Genomic DNA, 13361 nt, shown 5'->3' with positions numbered 1-13361 from the left:
CTTAAATAGGGACTTCCCTGGTGGTCCAGTGGCTAAGACTTCATGCTCCAAATGCAGGGGGCCCTGGTTTGATCCCTGGTCAGGGAACTAGATCCCACATGCTGCAACTAAGAGTTCACATGCCACATGCCACAACTAAAAAAAAGATCCCACATGCCACAACGAAGATCCTGCACGTGGCAACGAAGACCTGGTGCAGACAAATAAATAAATAATTTAAAATACATAAATAAAAATTTTAAAAGGTTAAATAAAATCCAGTTCCTCAGACCTGCTTTATCTTGCATAACTGAAAGTTTATACCCATTGAATAGCAACTTCCCACATCCCCTTCACCCTTCCCTGGCAACTACCATTCTACTCTCTGCTTCTACGAGTTTAACTATTTTGTTAAGAGGGTAGATCCCATGTTAAATGTTCTTATCATAATAAACAAAACAGAACAAAACCCATTCCTTGTCTTGGGCAGAGGGCTTGGTGATCTGGAGTAAGGCTACTCCAGCCCATGCTTAGAGCATCAATTAATCCACTCATGATATCTCAGACAGGGGCAGCTTGTTCACGTCCTCAACAAATATTTATTGTGCACCTACTATGTGCCAGGCACAGTGCTAGTTCTGGCTGACAAAGATGACCACGCAGGCACATTTCCTTCCATCATAGAGTCTAATTCTCTCTCCAGTGGAGGGGAGAAACAAAAAACATAAACTAATTATTATAAATGAATGATACGAATAAAATTAACAGTGTGCTGGATGAGGAAATGGTGCAGTAGGGGTGGAAACCAAGCGAGGAGACCTATTTTACATAGGGAGGCTAGAGAAGGTCTTTCTAAGAAGGTGACCTTTAACATGAGACCTGAAAAACAGGGAGTTAAATGGAGTCTGAAAATACATATGATGCCGCAGGAAAGAGAAATATTCATAGGAATGTGGTGATTGACTATCAGTGTCGAGTGAGAACCATCTCTGTGCTTGCCTCCCCTTCCAAAGCCCCTAGACTTTGCTCCCTGTAGGCATCTAGAGACACTGAACTGGACCTTAGAGGGAGACAGGAGAAATGGTGCCCACTGCGATTTCAAGGAGACGTAATAACAATACACTCTATGCTGCTATGGACATTTCCTTGTATCTTGAGCCTCGATCTTATCCCTGAGCTCCAAACTATCAGATTCTGTGTGTGCATGATGTTTCCATATGTCTGTCTAATATACACCTGAAATTTTTCAGGTCTAAAACAGAACTCAATTTTGTGCCTGGGATTCCCTTACCTTACATAAGATACCAACATCTACCTATAGCACAAGCCAAAACACAGAGTCATTCGTGATTTTTTTCTTTTTCTCATTTCCTTCATGAAATACATTAGCCAGATTCTATCACCAGTATATATCCAGAACTATCCACTTCTCTCCTTCTTCAAGACCACCACCATGGTCCAAGCCCCCAGTGCCTGTACTGCTGCAACAGCCTCCTACAAGTTTCCTTGCTTCTGTAATTGTTTCCTCTACAACTAATTTTCCACAGCATAGACAGAGTGATTATTGTAATGTTAAATCAGGTCTTCTTAATCCCCTTTGTAAACCTTTCAAGGGCTTCCATGGCCTTCATAATCCCTGAAAAGCCATTGATCCATACCTTCCTCAGATCTATCTCAGACCATTCACCTTGCTCCTGACTCAGCTTTGCTCACTACTCTCCAGTCATACTGAGCTTTTGTTCTTTACTATTCAGGCTCATTCCAGCCTTGTAGTAGGTGCTCAGCCAATGGTTTTAACATTTTCAACAATACATTAAAATGATCCTACACCATGACCAAGGGGGATTTATTCCAGAGGTGCAAGGATGGTTCAATATCTGCAAATCAATGTGATATACCACATTAACAAATTGAAAAATAAATCATATTTATTATAAATCATCTCAATAGATGCAGAAAAAACTACTGACAAAATTCAACATCCACTTATGTTAAAAATCCTCGACAAAATGGGTATAGAGGGAACAAACCTCAACATAATAATGACCATGTATGACAAACCTATAGCCAACATCATACTCAATGGTGAAAGCTGAAAGCATTTCCTCTGAGATCAGGAACAAGGATGCCCACTCTTGCCATGTTTATTCAACACAGTATTGGAAGTCCTAGCCACAGCAATCAGACAAGAAATAAAAGGAATCCAAGTTGGAGAGGAAGAAGTAAAACTGTCAGTTTACAGATGACATGATACCGTATATAGAAAATCCTAAAGATGCCACTAAAAAACTATTAGAACTACTAAATGAATTCAGTAAAGCTGCAGGATACAAAATTAATATACAGAAATCTGCTGTGTTGCTATACACTAGCAATGAACTAACAAAGAGAGAAATTAATAAAGCAATCCCAATTACAATTTTATCAAAGAGAATAAAACACCTAAGAATAAATTTAACCAAGGAGGTGAAAGACCTGTGCACTGAAATATATAAGACACTGATGAAAGAATTTAAAGAAGACACAAACACATAGAAAAATAGTCTGTGCTCTTGGATTGGAAGAATTAATATTGTTAAAATGTCCAACTATCCAAAGCAATCTACAGATTCAGTGCAATCCTTACAATGGCATTTTTCACAGAAATAGAACAATCCTAACATTTGTATGGAACCACAAAGACCCCAAATAGCCAAAGCAATCTTGAAAAAGAATAAAGCTGGAGGCATCATGCTTCCTGATTTCAAAATATATTATAAAACTAAGAAATCAAAACAGTATGGTATTGACATAAAAACAGACTCATAGATCAGTGGAAGAGAGTAGAAATTCCAGAAACACACACATATTTGGTCAATTAATTTATGCCAAAGGAGCTAAGTATATACAGTGGGGAAAGGATGGTCTCTTCAAAATATGGTGTTGGGAAAACTGAACACATACAAAAGAATGAAACTGAATCACTATCTTCTACCATACACAAAAATCAACTCAAAATGGATTAAACATTTGAATGTAATACCTGAAAGCATAATACTCCTAGAAGAAATCACAGGGAGTAAGCTCTTTGACGTTGGTCTTGGCAATAATTTTTGTACTTGGCACCAAAAGCAAAGGCCACAAAAGCAAAAAGTAAAGAGTGGGACGACCTCAAACTAAAAAGCTTCTTTGTAACAAAGAAAACCATCAACAAAATGAAAGGCAACCTACTGAATGGGAGGGAATATTTTCAAATCATATATCTGATAAGGGAGTTAATATCCAAAAAATACAAAGAACACAGCTCATTAGGGCAAGAAACAATCCACTTAAAAATGGAACTGAGGCAGGGTGCACATCTATGATGGCGAGGAGAAAAAATTTGATGCTGGGACCCTCCTTCTTAGTACACACCGTCTAATCTGGAGAGATCAGAAAAATCATGAATACTGCATGGCTATTCCTCTTTCCCAAATCGTGTTTATTGAAGAACAGGCAGCTGGAATTGGGAAAAGTGCCAAAATAGTGGTTCATCTTCACCCAGCTCCTTCTAACAAAGAACCTGGCCCATTCCAGAGTAGTAAGAACTCCTACATCAAGCTTTCCTTCAAAGAACATGGCCAGATTGAGTTTTACAGGCATTTATCAGAGGAAATGACATAGAGAAGATGGGAGAATATGCCAGTTTCCCAGTCGTTACGAGCAAATAGAGGACCCGAGCCAGGAAGAATAAGGGCTGTAGGAATTGTAGGTATTGAAAGGAAACTGGAAGAAAAAAGAAAAGAATCTGACAAAAATATTTCTGAGGCCTTCGAAGACCTCAGCAAGCTAATGGTCAAGCCTAAGGGAATTGGTGGTGGTATCAAAATCCATTGCTAATAAGATTAAAGACAAGCAAGGTGACATCACAGAAGATGAGACCATCAGGTTTAAATCCTATTTGCTGAGCATGGGAATAGCTAACCCAGTTACCAGGGAAATCTACGGCTCAGGCACACAGTACCACATGCAGCTGGCCAAACAGCTGGCTGGAATATTGCAGGCGCCTTTGGAGGAACGAGGGGGAATAATGTCACTCACGGAGGTGTACTGTTTAGTAAACCGAACTCGAGGAATGGCATTGCTCTCCCCAGAAGACTTAGTGAATGCATGCAAGATGCTGGAAGCACTGAAATTACCTCTCAGGCTCCGTGTGTTTGACAGCGGTGTCATGGTAATTGAACTTCAGTCCCACAAGGAGGAGTAAATGGTGGCCTCAGCCTTGGAGATGGTTTCAGAAAAGGGATCTCTAACACCAGAAGAATTTGCTAAGCGTGTGGGAATGTCTGTCCTCCTGGCTAAAGAAAGGTTGCTTCTTGCCGAGATGATTCAGTGGAAGGCTTGCAGTTTTACCCAAATTTATTTATGACACAGAACTAAGAGTTTTGTATTTGAAATAACTTGTTACTGGTATACTTGCCTCATGCAGAAGTTGTATGACATTGAGCTAAGGGTAAACCCTGATAAACTGAGAATTTACTGGAACTTCACAGTATAATATAAAATGCTTTTAATTTCTACGTAAATATTATGATCCAGGAAGCTTCTTTAGGATAAATATAGGAAAATATAGAAAGATGAATGCCAATATGAATTTGAAATCATGCTACAGTTGTATAGAAACCCTCAGAGTTTAACTTGAAATATGGTGGATTTTAACTTGATCTTCAAATCAGACCATTTTTTAAAGAAGAGGATTTAGTTCATGGGGGGAAAAAGAGAGAAGTTACATGTTTGGACAGGTTAGGTCATTATTTTGGTGTGATGAAAATTCACCTGAATTACAAATGAGGTTTTTCTCTGCATTTAGTGTGCACATTTGGGGGGATTTTCATGCAACAACTTATACCTACAGTGTAGTTTAAGAACCTGACAACACTGGAGCAAAATATCCAACTGCAGGATATCATCTGAGGCTCTCCCTAAGGGCTTTTAGAAGCAGCCATAGGCATGTCTTCGGCAGACCAAATAAAGCACCTTAAAAAGAGAGAGAGGGCTTCCCTGGTGGCACAGTGGTTGAGAATCTGCCTGCCAATGCAGGGGACACAGGTTCAAGCCCTGGTCTGGGAAGATCCCACATGCTGTGGAGCAACTAAGCCCATGTGCCACAACTACTGAGCCTGTATGCCACAACTACTGAAGCCTGCGTGTCACAACTACTGAAGCCTACGCACCTAGAGCAGTTGTGCTCCCCAACAAGAGAAGCCACCACAATGAAGCCTGCGTACCGCAAGGAAGAGTAGCCCCCGCTTGCCACAACTAGAGAAAGCCTGCGCACAGCAATGAAGCCCCAATGCAGCCATAAATAAATAAATAAATATTTAAAAAAAGAGAGAGAGAGAATTTTATCTGACTTACATATATATAATCTGACTAGTTTCTTTTTTTTTTTAAGTGATGATTTTATGGCTGGCATTTAAAGAATGCAACTATGTCATTTTGTTTTAAAAATGCTATGGATTTTGAAAGTGAATTCAAGAGCTGTATAGACATGCCCAGAGATATGGTTACAGATTTGGGAAGTAGACGCTTCAGGATTTCCCTAGGATTGTTTTGTGGGTAGAGGGACCGGGAGAACCTTTAACACGCTTTACAGGAAGCTTGGTGCTCTTGTACCTCAAAGCCAAGGATGGAAAATAGAGAGTGGGAATATAATATGTCTCCTTTTCCTTCCCTAAAGAAGGAGTTTCAGTGCTGAACTTTTAAAATCTTTCTATCATATTCTAGCAATATTTTTTTCCGTTACCCCACACATTATAAGTTGTGTGGAGAAACTATCTCGCTAAAAAGTATACTGAGATAACAGAAACAGGCTAATATATTGAATCTAGACTGCTTGAGTTTTCCAGTGGATTGCCTGACTTTGTTACTGCCACACAGTGTACAGTACGTTGGCATTACCTCAAACTCAGGGACCCCACAGAGACAGAAGGAGAACCCCTTTCTAAGACTGAGTTGGCAGTGGAAGGTAGTGATGGGTTTTGGCCAAGCCTCTAGAAGGGATAGTATCTGTACTGAGAGAACCTTTGAGACCGGGAGGCAGGGATACCCAGGCTCAGAGCCTGGGATCCGTGAGACGTCCTGGCTAAGAGGTGGAGGGCCACTGCCAATGCCCTTTGGGGAAGGTCCAGGGATCCTCAGCTGCAGACCCAGGGAATCCCTCCAAGTGCAGCCAGTCAGTCCCCGACCCCTGCCTGCTCCCTGTCGCTGCTCCGCACCCTCCTGTGTCACGGGAATGCTGTGGCCGAGGCATCCTGCCTTAGCCTTCGTTTTCCGAACCTGTCACTGATTCCACGTTGTGAGGACAGATCCTTTAATTCCCCCATTGCTCAGCCTCAGGTTTGTTTGGGGGGAAATTTGGTGTCTGGCTACCCAAGTCTTTCGGGCCATTGTGTACGGTTGCTTGTATGTCACTCCTCTCTCTGGGATGCACTCACTCTCCCACTGCCCTGGCAAACCTGTATGTGTACAGGCACGCACACACACACACACCCCTCATCTAGCTAAGGTTTTTTAAAACTGCACAGATAAATAATGTGTTTCACTAGTTGGAATGAGCTGCAACTAAGATTGTTTGAGGTACTGGGTCTGGCTCCAATGGTCTGGATTCATTATGGCAAACTCCTATAATTCAGAATATTTATTTACACTAGTGTGACAACACATTAACAAAAATGGAGCAGTCTGAATTGTAAAAGTGAACTAAAGAGGAAGAAAAGTGACATGGATATATTTTGCAAATGTCACATTAGTTTAAAAACAGGTATGATTGATTTTACTGTTTTAAAGTGGGCATTCTTCAGTTTCCAGACCTCAGTGTGTATATTTTTATCCTTTTTTTTTCTTTGTTTTTACCAAATAAGGTGTCATTTTGGTCCTTTTTGGTAGAGGTTATGTTTAAATACAACCAATCAGGCCCTAAGTGCAAAAAAGTTCTGTCTTGGTGCTTATCAGTATTATACTATTATTTTTGCTTTTCTAACTTTGCTCTTAGGAGCATAAATCTGTTTGTAGCTTTATGGAATATTTCTAGTCATATACTGTCAAAAATTTTTTTACATTATACAAGAATGCTTTCAGTGTTAAATGATTGGTATTAACATATACCAATAATTTTGCCAATACTGCAAAATTTAAAAATGATTTTTTCTTAACTAGGTGTTATTTTTAAATACTCTTTGAAAAATTGATTAAAATGATAACCCTTTAGTCAGAATAAGCCCACGTGTTAAGATTTTTTCTTTTAGATTTTATAATCAGGAGTTGATTATAAATATTTATGACCTCAAGCTCTTACTATTTTAGTTCTTTTAAAACAATGGGAAATGGCTCACAAACTTTTTTTAAATTCTTGACGTGAATTCCACTATTGATTGACTGTGTATGTTTATGTGAATGTACTATCTCTTGTGCCCTGTTACCAGACTAAACCGACCAGCCGTGGATTTATCATGCTGTCACTCTCATGCTCAAATACTTAAAATGGTTCTCCTTTGCCCAACAGTCTCAGAGTTTCCATTGTGGTACAACAGAGTCACAGCTCAGAAGGTGGGTGGGTTTTTAGGGCTGTGCTAAGGATGGAATTGAGCATGCTCAAAATGGTCCTTGAAAATCTTTATATAATCTTACAATTCGAATGCCTGTAGAGTTATACATGGGTATGAATATTTTATGAATATAGTAAGTAGAATATATAATAAAAAACTACATATCAACAGTAGACTTTTGTAGTACCAATAATTAAAATATTTAAATGTGTCTTTTTCACTTTGCTGATAGGTATGGTTGAATTTATGTAAATTTATTGCTAATCCCATCTCTTATGATAGATCTTAAATGTAAGCTCCACAGGAGCAGAGATTTTTATCTGCTTTGTTCATGGATGTGTCCTCAGAGCCTTCAGTAAGGCCTGGCACACAGTAAGCATTCAATAAATGGCTACCGAATGAATGACAAAAAAAAAAAAAAAGGTCAGATAGACTCATCCACCAGAGGGCAGACAGCGGAAGCAAGAAGAACTACAATCCTGCAGCCTGTGGAACAAAAACCACATTCACAGAAAGATAGACAAGATGAAAAGGCAGAGGGCTATGTACCAGATGAAGGAACAAGATAAAACCCCAGAAAAACAACTAAATGAAGTGGAGATAGGCAACCTTCCAGAAAAAGAATTCAGAATAATGATAGTGAAGATGATCCAGGACCTCAGAATAAGAATGGAGGCAAAGATCGAGAAGAAGCAAGAAATGTTTAACAAAGACCTAGAAGAATTAAAGAACAAACAGAGATGAACAATACACTAACTGAAATGAAAACTACACTAGAAGGAATCAATAGCAGAATAACTGAGGCAGAAGAACGGATAAGTGACCTGGAAGACAGAATGGTGGAATTCACTGCTGTTTGTTCCACAGAATAAAGAAAAAAGAATGAAAAGAAATGAAGACAGCCTAAGAGACCTCTGGGACACATTAAACGCAAAACATTCGCATTACAGGGGTCCCAGAAGGTGAAGAGAGAGAGAAAGGACAGGAGAAAATATTTGAAGAGATTATAGTCGAAAACTTCCCTAACATGGGAAAGGAAATAGCCACCCAAGTCCAGGAAGCGCAGCGAGTCCCATACAGGATAAACCCAAGGAGAAGCACACCGAGACACATAGTAATCAAAGTGGCAAAAATTAAAGACAAAGAAAATTATTGAAAGCAGCAAGGGAAAAACGACAAATAACATACAAGGGAACTCCCATAAGGTTAACAACTGATTTCTCAGCAGAAACTCTACAAGCCAGAAGGGAGTGGCATGATATACTTAAAGTGATGAAAGGGAAGAACCTACAACCAAGATTACTCTACCCGGCAAGGATCTCATACAGATTTGATGGAGAAATCAAAAGCTTTACAGACAAGCAAAAGCTAAGAGAATTCAGCACCACCAAACCAGCTCTACAACAAATGCTAAAGGAACTTCTCTAAGTGGGAAACACAAGAGAAGAAAAAGACCTACAAAAACTAACCCAAAACAATTAAGAAAATGGTCATAGGAACATACATATCGATAATTACCTTAAACATGAATGGATTAAATGCTCCAACCAAAAGACACAGGCTTGCTGAATGGATACAAAAACAAGACCCATCTATATGCTGTCTACAAGAGACCCACTTTAGACCTAGGGACACATACAGACTGAAAGTGAGGGGATGGAAAAAGATATTCCATGCAAATGGAAATCAAAAGAAAGCTGGAGTAGCTATACTCATATCAGATAAAATAGACTTTAAAATAAAGAATGTTACAAGAGACAAGGAAGGACACTACATAATGATCAAGGGATCAATCCAAGAAGAAGATATAACAATTATAAATATATATGCATCCAACATAGGAGCACCACAATACATAAGGCAACTGTTAACAGCTATAAAAGAGGAAATCGACAGTAACACAATCATAGTGGGGGACTTTAACACCTCACTTACACCAATGGACAGATCATCCAAAATGAAAATAAATAAGGAAACAGAAGCTTTAAATGACACAATAGACCAGATAGATTAAATTGATATTTATAGGACATTCCATCCAAAAACAGCAGATTACACTTTCTTCTCAAGTGCGCTTGGAACATTCTCCACGATAGATCACATCTTGGGTCACAAATCAAGCGTCAGTAAATTTAAGAAAATTGAAATCATATCAAGCATCTTTTCTGGCCACAACGCTATGAGATTAGAAATGAATTACAGGGAAAAAAACGTAAAAAACACAAACACATGGAGGCTAAACAATACGTTACTAAATAACCAAGAGATCACTGAAGAAATCAAAGAGGAAATCAAAAAATACCTAGAGACAAATGACAATGAAAACACGACGATCCAAAACCTATGGGATGCAGCAAAAGCAGTTCTAAGAGGGAAGTTTATAGCTATACAAGCCTACCTAAAGAAACAAGAAAAATCTCAAGTAAACAATCTAACCTTACACCTAAAGGAACTAGAGAAAGAAGAACAAACAAAACCCAAAGTTAGCAGAAGGAAAGAAATCATAAAGATCAGAGCAGAAATAAATGAAATAGAAACAAAGAAAACAATAGCAAAGATCAATAAAACGAAAAGCTGGTTCTTTGAGAAGATAAACAAAATTGATAAGCCATTAGCCAGACTCATCAAGAAAAAGAGGGAGAGGACTCAAATCAATAAAATTAGAAATGAAATAGGAGAAGTTACAACAGACACCGCTGAAATACAAAGCATCCTAAGAGACTACTACAAGCAACTCTATGCCAATAAAATGGACAACCTGGAAGAAATGGACAAATTCTTAGAAAGGTATAACCTTCCAAGACTGAACCAGGAAGAAACAGAAAATATTAACAGACCAATCACAAGTAATGAAATTGAAACTGTGATTAAAAATCTTCCAACAAACAAAAGTCCAAACCAGATGGCTTCATAGGTGAATTCTATCAAACATTCAGAGAAGAGCTAACACCCATCCTTCTCAAACTCTTCCAAAAAATTGCAGAGGAAGGATCACTCCCAAACTCATTCTACGAGGCCACCATCACCCTGATACCAAAACCAGGCAAAGATACTATAAAAAAAGAAAATTACAGACCAATATCACTGATGAATATAGATGCAAAAATCCTCAACAAAATACTAGCAAACAGAATTCAACAACACATTAAAAGGATCATACACCACGATCAAGTGGGATTTATTCCAGGGATGCAAGGATTCTTCAATATATGCAAATCAATCAATGTGATACACCATATTAACAAATTGAAGAATAAAAATCATATGATCATCTCAATAGATGCAGAAAAAGCTTTTGACAAAATTCAACACCCATTTATGATAAAAACTCTCCAGAAAGTGGGCATAGAGGGAACCTACCTCAACATAATAAAGGCCATATACCACAAACCCACAGCAAACATCATTCTCAATGGTGAAAAACTGAAAGCATTTCCTCTAAGATCAGGAACGAGACAAGGATGTCCCCTCTCACCACTATTATTCAACATAGTTTTGGAAGTCCTAACCACAGCAATCAGAGATGAAAAAGAAATAAAAGGAATAAAAATTGGAAAAGAAGTAAAACTGTCACTGTTTGCAGATGACATGATACTATACATAGAGAATCCGAAAGATGCCACCAGAAAACTACTAGAGCTGATCAATGAATTTGGTAAAGTTGCAGGATACAAAATTAATGCACAGAAATCTCTTGCATTCCTATACACTAATGATGAAAAATCTGAAAGAGAAATTATGGAAACACTCCCATTTACCATTGCAACAAAAAGAATAAAATACCTAGGAATAAACCTACCTAGGGAAACAAAAGACCTGTATGCAGAAAACTATAAGACACTGATGAAAGAAATTAAAGATGATACCAACAGATGGAGAGATAGATATACCATGTTCTTGGATTGGAAGAATCAATATTGTGAAAATGACTACACTACCCAAAGCAATCTACAGATTCAATGCAATCCCTATCAAATTACCAATGGCATTTTTTACGGAACTAGAACAAATCATCTTAAAATTTGTATGGAGACACAAAAGACCCCAAATAGCCAAAGCAGTCTTGAGGGAAAAAAACGGAGCTGGAGGAATCAGACTCCCTGACTTCAGACTATACTACAAAGCTACAGTAATCAAGACAATATGGTACTGGCACAAAAACAGAAGCATAGATCAATGGAACAAGATAGAAAGCCCAGAGATAAACCCACGCACCTATGGTCAACTAATCTATGACAAAGGAGGCAAAGATATACAATGGAGAAAAGACAGTCTCTTCAATAAGTGGTGCTGGGAAAACTGGACAGCTACATGTAAAAGAATGAAATTAGAACACTCCCTAACACCATACACAAAAGTAAACTCAAAATGGATTCGAGACCTAAATGTAAGACCAGACACTATAAAACTCTTAGAGGAAAACATAGGAAGAACATTCTTTGACATCAATCCCAGCAAGATCTTTTTTGATCCACCTCCTAGAGTAATGGAAATAAAAACAAAAATAAACAAATGGGACCTAATGAAACTTCAAAGCTTTTGCACAGCAAAGGAAACCATAAACAATACGAAAAGACAACCCTCAGAATGGGAGAAAATATTCGCAACGAATCAACAGACAAAGGATTAATCTCCAAAATATATAAACAGCTCATGCAGCTCAATATTAAAGAAACAAACACCCCAATCCAAAAATGGGCAGAAAACCTAAATAGACATTTCTCCAAAGAAGACATACAAATGGCCAAGAAGCACATGAAAAGCTGCTCAACATCACTAATTATTAGAGAAATGCAAATCAAAACTACAATGAGGTATCACCTCACACCAGTTAGAATGGGCATCATCAGAAAATCTACAAACAACAAATGCTGGAGAGGGTGTGGAGAAAAGGGAACCCTCTTGCACTGTTGGTGGGAATGTAAATTGATACAGCCACAAGGAGAACAGTATGGAGGTTCCTTAAAAAACTAAAAATAGATTTACCATATGATCCAGCAATCCCACTACTGGGCATATACCCAGAGAAAACCATAATTCAAAAAGACACATGCACCCCAATGTTCATTGCAGCACTATTTACAACAGCCAGGTCATGGAAGCAACCTAAATGCCCATTGACAGACGAATGGATAAAGAAGTTGTGGTACATATATACAATGGAATATTACTTAGCCATAAAAAGGAACGAAATTGAGTCATTTGTGGAGACGTGGATGGATCTAGAGACTGTCATACAGAGTGAAGTAAGTCAGAAAGAGAAAAACAAGTATCGTATATTAACGCATGTATGTGGAACCTAGAAAAATGGTACAGATGAACCGGTTTGCAGGGCAGAAGTTGAGACACAGATGTAGAGAACAGACATATGGACACCAAGGGGGGAAAACTGCAGTGGGGTGGGGATGGTGGTGTGTTGAATTGGGCGATTGGGACTGACATGTATACACTGATGTGTATAAAATTGATGACTAATAAGAACCTGCAGTATAAAAAAACAAAGAAAAACAAATGGAACTGAATAGACATTCTTCCAAAGAAGACATAACAAAGGGACAACAGATACAGGAAAAAGTGTTCAACATCACTAATAATCAGGAAATGCAAATCAAACCCACAATGAGATGTTACCTCATACCTGTTAGAATAGCTGTTATCAAGAAGACAAGAAATAAGTACCGGAGAGGATGTGGAGAAAAGGAAACCCTTGTGTGCTGTTGATGGGAATGTAAACTGGTGCAACCACTATGGAAAACAGTATGGAGTTTCTTCCAAAAATTAAAAATAGAACTACCATGTGATACAGCAGCCCCACTT

General features: G+C 38.4%; 1 pseudogene; it reads left to right on the top strand.

The window, feature by feature from the left end:
- The first annotated feature begins 3358 nt into the window (after positions 1 to 3358).
- Positions 3359 to 4377, top strand: LOC132360242 (vacuolar protein-sorting-associated protein 36-like; annotated as a pseudogene).
- The last annotated feature ends 8984 nt before the right edge of the window (positions 4378 to 13361 follow it).

This window comes from Balaenoptera ricei, chromosome 2 (assembly GCF_028023285.1).
Source record: "Balaenoptera ricei isolate mBalRic1 chromosome 2, mBalRic1.hap2, whole genome shotgun sequence".
Lineage (NCBI taxonomy): Eukaryota > Metazoa > Chordata > Mammalia > Artiodactyla > Balaenopteridae > Balaenoptera > Balaenoptera ricei.
Note: the sequence above shows the minus strand (reverse complement) of the source record. Positions and strands in the feature narration are given on the sequence as shown.